The sequence below is a fragment of the Conger conger genome, chromosome 6 (genome assembly GCF_963514075.1).
Source record: "Conger conger chromosome 6, fConCon1.1, whole genome shotgun sequence".
NCBI classification, from domain to species: Eukaryota; Metazoa; Chordata; class Actinopteri; order Anguilliformes; family Congridae; genus Conger; species Conger conger.
The window spans coordinates 12,835,649-12,842,845 of NC_083765.1; positions in this window are offsets into that span (position 1 = coordinate 12,835,649).

The following is a 7,197-nucleotide window of genomic DNA, read 5'->3' on the forward strand; positions in this document are numbered from 1 at the left end:
TGATTCACCAGCTTAGCAAGCAAGCTTGTCTGGAAATTTCTCTCTTGGACATTACGTTTTTTAAAGTCCAAAAGACAATCCCAAAAACGATTGCTGAAATTCTTTACTTGGCTGGGAAGTGATTTGTTTTCTCTTTTAACCTGAAATAACTCCACTGATCATAATACAGTGTGATGATCAGCCTCCCCGCAGTGAAACAGTGACCATCGTGATAAATGCGGTTTTCAAGTGAGCAGTGCTGCTTAAGTGAGGGATTAACGTGTCACATAAAGAGAGCTGTATGCTGCATGGAGGTCCATCTTGCTCCAATTAAATGTCATAAGAAGCTGCTTTTGATTAAAATCCTGGCGAACCCAAGGTGATTCCTTTCTTAATGAAAAACACCAGAGACGCGAAATGCAAAACACTGGGTAACAAAGAATAATAGCTCAACTTTAAAAGGCCTCTTACCCTCATCCTACTTTCTTTATGGACCATGGGCAGTGCCAAATATGCAAAATATACATGAAATGAGTGAAGTTTGATTTGGGTGAAGTAGTTCATGAAATCAATCTCTTCTTGCCATCTTCTGTTTGCAATATGTTTATTTCATATTTTGGCTTTGCTATCATATTGTTTTAAAGAAGTAAACTACCCTGTGATTTTATGTGTCTTTGACAGAAAGGTGAATTGCCAGCCAGGCTGTCATTCTACTTTTTGTTGCAGTGAGCAAGGAATGTTTCTCCCTTCAGAGATATAGTGGGTTTTTTTTTAAAATAGTACGTTTTATTTCTGAATTTCATGTCTCCAGAGCTCACATTCCAAATGAACCATAATCATAGTCCAAGTTCACTGTCTGAATAACTTAAGTTCCTGTACACATTAGTAATTGAATTCAACCAAAGGGTATGATATTGCTGGAGATGTTCTGGTAATATGACTGTGCTTGATATATGACCGAGTGGTGATCTCCCCATCACTTTGCCCTGAGAAGGTCTATGAACATGTAATTCGTATCTTTTGATCTTGACTTTGCTGGAATGATTTGCTGTGTTATTGGCCAAACATAATCAGCAGGGGATGAAGGGGAGAAAGAGAGAGATCATTCCTCTCTGCCATATGGAAGAGGAATCTTCCCTCTTTCATAACACAATTACTCCGCCATATCAAAGCCTTCGACCCCACGCTTATCAAACGACACAGTGGGCACTGTTAATTTGCAGTGCATGCTTCAGATGGTTTCATCTCATGTTTTTCATGGCTCAGTTGCTGGTTTGACTGATCCCGAATGGCTGTAAAAGTTCTGCTGGATCTAGAAAAAAAAAATGCTAAATGGGTCATGCATTCCATTTCAGAACACAGAGTAAACTGATTGAACTTTGGTTCACAGCTATGAAAGAAAGATTCTATCACTCACATATGTGACAGAGAATTTCATGGGAAATAACCAATTCAATAATTAAGACAGTGGTAAGGACATTTACCACCACACAGAACATTTTACTGTGACATGATTATCTTGGGGCTTGGAGTCTGATGCGTTCATGTCCTTATGGATTCTGTCTTTCAGCAGTTCTACAGTTCTACAAAAAATTAAAGATTGCATCTGCTTAAAAAAGTTACAGACAATGTTTACACACAATATTCAGCACAGTATATTCAAGGCTCATCATTGTCGGTTTTCCGCCCGGATTTTAGATTTTTTTTATTGATGTTTCTCCGCCTTTTTGGAATTAAAATCTATTATGCATTTGGTTCTCTAGACCATTGCCGTTGGTAAATGAGGGTGTGCTGCTTTAAGAGTGGGAATCTGGTGATTGGTCCGTGTGTATGTGAGGCTACTGGGAATTGGTGAGAGAGTAAGTGGAGTTTTGCACCCATTGTGTGTGCATTTTGAAAGAGAGCATGGTTGCCAAGGTAAGACAGTAGTACAAGGGAGGTAATATAATTTTCTTCAGTGCAATAGAAGCAGGAAAAAGTAGCACAGTGAAAATAATTCAAATTTCAGCCTGATTCCTGTCATCTGTGAGGTTCTAAAATGCATAGAAGTTGCAGTCCTCGCATGCTTGTTTTGTCACTGCATATAGAATCAGGAACCGTTGTTGATAAAACCGTGGTAGCCTATCATAAATTAAGTTATACAAATAGAGCCATTAGTTTTATTACTTTCACTGTTAAAAATAATTTCATGTAAATAAACTGACTCTGGCCATGCGGTTTAAGGGATTAAACAGGATTCTTTAGTATTTTGTATGAGAATGACTGCGTCATTATTACATCTTGTATATGTCAGTGTGCGAACATCATTAAATCCACTGTTGAAATAGCAGACACAATTTATCCAATCTCCTGGAATGTGCATTGTTCCATTCACAAGGCTTATGGTTAATGGAAAGGACAATGTTTAAAATCACAATAAAAGATTTATCCCGAAAATGTGCATTGTTATAACCTGATTTCCACCTGTTTCCAACTCAAACGCTCATTGTATGTTTACACACGTCTGCTTCATCATTCTGCTGTGCAAACACAGCCATATTAATAAACTGTCTGTCACCTGAATATGACAAATTATACCTTGTTGGAAAGGATAGGATTACCACGTTTTACATTCTTTGGCACTGAAATGACTTTGCAATGCAGAAGATGACATATGCTTAGGTATAGTCCTGGCAAATAGATAGTTTTCTTGAAAATGGCTGTACGGATTACAAAATAAAGCTCATCAGGAAACTGTCATAGCTTCTTAACCAGGTGGGATATTTGGTTCCATAAATAGGTGTGTATCAAATTATTTACAAAACAAACATCTACCAAACCAGAAATATGTTGGCTGGACATGCAAGCTAAGAAAAAAAAAAAAACAATGTGTTTATTCATGCAACTTCTGAAATGTGTCTTTTTGTTCTTATATTGGAACAATATTATTTAACATGGAGAAAAGGTATCAATGCTTGTTAGAACATGCCTTTTGTTGACTGAGTCTGTGGCAAAATGAGGGTTGTGAACCATAAATGTGGGGTTTTGTGAGAGAGGGGGAGACTGGAGTTTTTTTTGCCGTGCTTTGCAAATAAGAGGCTGATAATCATCTAAATTGCTATTCTCACTTGCTGAGCATCATTTTGTGGTTTCATTACGTTGCAATTTGTATTTTAGAAATATGAACGCAACAATACTTTGGGACATCAATGACTCAACCACAAGGGGGAAAAGTTGATAGGGTTGACGGATGGTTTCATGAACCATGAGACTTTTCCTATAATTTGTGATAAGGTCAGAGACCACAAATCGAGCGATTGTAGTCTCTCCTCCAGGCAGAACTTTTCATAATCATTTACTATATATTCTTGGGTTTTGTTTATGGACTACCCTCTTCAGTTCAGACTACAGTCAGTTGACGGGTTTAATTTGGGTTTTATCAAAATTTTCGGAATCCAAACACACTTGTGGCTTCGTATTGTGCGCGGAAATGAAAGTGCCTGATTGTCAAGCTTGTTTTGTGTTTTTATTATTCCATTCATTCATATTTTATTTTTTATCCTGAATATAATTTTAGTTTTATAAATAATATAATAATAAAAAGACATCATGGCATAGAATACATTAAGTTCTAAATAATGTTAACTCATAAATAAATGTATACATTTTAATGTTTGCAAAGACAAATTGCAAAGTAACACACACAGTCATATAATGCTAAAAAAAACTGATCATATATAGGCTACACAGCTCTCAAATCTTATCTCTTTCAATGACCTGAAATTGATTTCTGTGCTACTTAATAGCAATTTATGCATTTTTTTTATTAGTGCGCTTACTGTACTAAGTGGTATGCTTAACTGTTTATGCATTTTTGGTAGCACTTTATAATAATGATCATATGTAAATGTTTAATTTACATAATAACTATTTATTTACTAATCATTTACATATACTTAAAGATTAATTGATGTTAAAGACATGACTTACAACATATTAACTACATAACAACAATTAATTTATTGATCATTTCCAAACATATTTAAATTATTGTAAATGATTAGTTCATGATTTACTAAAAGCTTATAAATAAGTTATAAGGGAGCATTATTATAAAGTGTTACCGTGTTTTTGTACCCATTACCAGACTTGTGAAGGTAAACTGTTGTTTGTCCTTTTTGAAGTGACAGTTCTTAGGCTTTTTTTTCTCTTTCCTGCCACTGTGCTGTGTTTGGAGGTATGGTTTGGTAATTCATAAACATTTGGGCAAGTTCTTATATTTGAAAAGTGAAATTGTGGAAGTAGTGGAATTTGCTTACTGGCTGATCTGGAATGGTGTCCAGATTTTCATTGCATGATTGTATGAGGCTTTTCTCATGCTAATGGATGACAAAGGGATTTTGCATCCTTGTTTTTATACTGATGGAATGGAGTTCCTTTAGACCAGGGGTGCACAGCAAGACCGATCTGCTTCAGGATTTTGTGCCAACTTCTGCTCTTAATTATTTAATTAGCTAAATAATGTCTTGATCAGACATCTGTATATGCTAATGTATCCTAAATATTGTACTGTGCTCAAGTACAGGGCTGAACCAACATAATTGAAGGTAACTGGTTAGAACAAAAATTTTAATTTAATTTTATTTACAATAATTGTTGGGGATTCAAACAATTTTGACACCTATGGATTTCAGACAAAAGTTTAATAACTTCATAAAAAAACATTGAAACATGAGAATAAATGCATTAACATAAAAATATATTGTTTTGAATATTTCGTTTGAACATAACATACCGATTATTATATGCGTTGTTTAATATATGCAGCCTTTTTTCTTTTCTTTTAAAGGTGCCAATAATTCTGGAGCTGACTATGTGTGCTTCAGACTATCCTTAATAAAATTTTTACCTGACACTAAATTCTTTCTGGAGCAGTTCCTAAACATTAGACTGTTTATATAATGGCAGACGGGATATATTTTGCATTCTAAAATGGTACAGTATGGCATATTGTGAATTTAAAGAACTTGCCATTTAAGGAACTTTGACTTACAAAAAAAGGCAAGTGCAACTTTTCCATTGAAAACACATTTATTGTGTACACACTGAACTCAAACAAACTATGTGTGTGATCACACTTCTAATTACTTGGGTTATGTTATATATTCGCCCTGCGATGGACTGGCGACCTGTCCAGGGTGTATTCCTGCCTTTCGCCCAATGTATGCTGGGATTGGCTCCAGCCCCCCTGTGACCCTGTTCAGGATAAGCGGGTTCAGATAATGGATGGATGGATGGATGTTATATATTCAGTTACATTCAGATTAATGTTATTTGAGTCTAGGCACTTTTCCTCCAACTGCTGTGCTAATTTCCTTGCATCATGCTGTATGAAAAAACAATCATATTGAATCCAACCAGTACTTCACCAAATGTTTTAAATAATTATATTCAGTATTATGGGAAAAACATACTGATGGTGGATGCTTGAGGGCTCAGGAACAATATCATTGAAATACCCTTGGTATGGGGTTTGGCATATTTCTGTATCTCATTTCCCTGTTGTTTTGGAGGTTGAGTTGGAGGTTAAGTCTTGACAAACATATTTTGTTTGTATTAGCATTACTTCTGGCCCTTCATACCCTCTGCCCAACACCCCAAAAATATGTTTTTGTTCACTTGCTGTGAAACAAAATCAGGAAGTGCCATTGTCACAAGTGGTGAGGAACTCTGTCTGCAGACGATCAGAAAAACAATGAGCGCAGGAGGGATCGCTTCCCCTTGCAAAGGCTATTCACAGGGCCGTTTCGCCGGGTTGGCGGGTGCAGAGGCACAGGGGTACAGGGAAGGGGCAGTGTGTGTGTGTGTGTGTGTGTGTGTGTTACTGTAGGATGGGTTGTCAGTGTGTTGGCCTTCAAACAAAAAGGATGATACCAAACCTCACAACAGGATATGTGAGAAGAGGGTGAGGAGGACATTTCAATGCTACAAGGGCCAAAAGGAATAGAAACCAAACCTGATGGTTATGATTATGAAACATCAAAATTGTTCATGCAGGAAGCAGATCTGATCTTAGCAAAGAGCCAGTAATAACTCTAGTCACGATTTTTGCCATGATTGATGATTTCCTGAGTTGTGTTTTTTTATTTTACTTCTCTCTTTCTCTCTTTGACAAAGTTGTCAGTCAGGAAATGTTCTGACATTTTTACAATTCCAAATATGTGAAGTCTCACATCCATTACCTTATGTATAGCTCATGTAAAGTTTATGTGCAAAAAAATCTGCTTTCCGGAGTGGGGCCCATCATGTAGGTTCATTTCTGGTATGGTCAACGTATGAGTATATGCTCACTGTATGAGTGTATGGTCACTGTATGAGTGTATGGTCACTGTATGAGGGATATGCTCACTGTATGCGGGTATGCTCACTGTATGAGGGATATGCTCACTGTATGAGGGATGTGGTTGCTGTATGAGGGATATGCTCACTGTATGAGGGTATGGTCACTGTATGAGGGTATGGTCACTGTATGTGGGATATGCTCACTGCATGAGGGATATGGTCACTGTATGAGGGATATGCTCACTGTATCAGGCATATGCTCACTGTACCAGGAGCATGTGCATGGTAATTCAACACTGGCATGTACTATGGCTGCCCAGGAAGTTCCAAGGAAATGTATTATCACAGTCTCGTGTGCAGATTGCTTTTAAGAGCTCCCTCTATATCCTGTTCAAATAAGTGACATCTGTTCCCTGAAAATGCACAGATAGAAAGAGAGGAAATAAATAAGCAATGTTCCCAGCAGTGGAGCACACTGCTGAGTGAGATGGAATACAGGACCCTTGTGAAACAGCCAGAGGCATCCCTTCTCCAGCTACTTGGCCATAACTGCATGGTGAATGTCTATGAGGCCACGTGTGTACGCTAGAAAGGAAGCTGTTGCCAATTCTCCCAAGAGAACATTACATGAGTCAAGGCTAGGCATGCAGGTTTTGGAATAGCAGATTTACTCGTCACATTTCAGCACTTGAAAAATATTATTATGCAACAATTATGTAACATTTTAGAAGAATGGCCAAGTTATATGATCCTTACATACAGTAATGGACATTGTACTGGTGACATATTCTCTTTTTTCATTGCCACTTTCAAGAGCCACTTTCAGTTAGGGGGTAGAGCAAATGCAGCTAAACATCCTCATGCAAATATCTCAAGTTCAGCCACGGTCATTTTTAG